General features: G+C 52.2%; 1 protein-coding gene across 1 annotated transcript in view; it reads right to left on the reverse strand.

The window, feature by feature from the left end:
• Positions 1–345, reverse strand: part of Dsp (desmoplakin) — a 42,447-nt gene extending 42,102 nt beyond the window's left edge. The window contains exon 1 of the mRNA XM_010622822.2: positions 298–345. The gene's annotated coding sequence lies outside the window, so the exon portion shown is untranslated. The remainder of the gene's footprint in view (positions 1–297) is intronic.
• Positions 346–789: the final 444 nt, after the last annotated feature.

Genomic DNA, 789 nt, shown 5'->3' on the forward strand with positions numbered 1-789 from the left:
GAGAGAGAGAGAGAGAGAGAGAGAGAGAGAGAGAGAGAGAATGGGATCGGGATGCTCCGGAAATAATCTAAACAGAAAACAGGTCACAACTCGCGCTCTGCCTGCCTCCCAAACTACTTGCGAAACAAAACCCCGCTGCAGCTTGCTCAGGTGGCCCCGCCCCAGCCTAAGGCCACAGCGCCGCGTCGCTGAAGTTCCAGAGCGCCGACCTCCACCCCCAAAGCCCAGGGGAAAAGGGGGAGGCTCTCACGGTCACCCAGAGTCCACTCGGGGACGTGATCAGAACGTGTTTTTTACCTTCCTCCTCCACCCAAGGCCCCCTCGGCCAGAGCCCCGGCGGGCCCGGGTGCGTTCCCCCGTCCCGCCCCGGCTTCACCGGGACGCTAAGGGCCCGAGGGGAGTCACAGGTGCGCTGGAGGCCCCCGGCGATGGCGCAGCCAACCGAGTTGAAGGCCAGGGACTTGGCTCAGTGGCACTGCACCTGCCTGGCAAGGGCAAGGTCCTGAGTTCGATCCCTGGTTCCAGAAAAAAAAAAACAAAAACTAAAAAACAAGAACAAAGCTGAAGGACTAACACAACCTGATTTCAAAATGTATTGCAACATCACACTAACAAAGACAAATAGTATGGTCATAAAGATAGCAATGTAGCAAAATAGAGAGTCCAGAAATATATATATATATGGCAACTGATTTTTAACAAAAGTATAAAGGTAATGCAGTGAAGCAAGGATAACTTCTTCAAAATGGTGCTAGAACAACTGAATGTTCATATGACTTTGAATCAAAC

The sequence above is a fragment of the Fukomys damarensis genome, unplaced genomic scaffold (assembly GCF_012274545.1).
Source record: "Fukomys damarensis isolate Sample0158 unplaced genomic scaffold, DMR_v1.0_HiC HiC_scaffold_10, whole genome shotgun sequence".
Taxonomy (NCBI): Eukaryota; Metazoa; Chordata; class Mammalia; order Rodentia; family Bathyergidae; genus Fukomys; species Fukomys damarensis.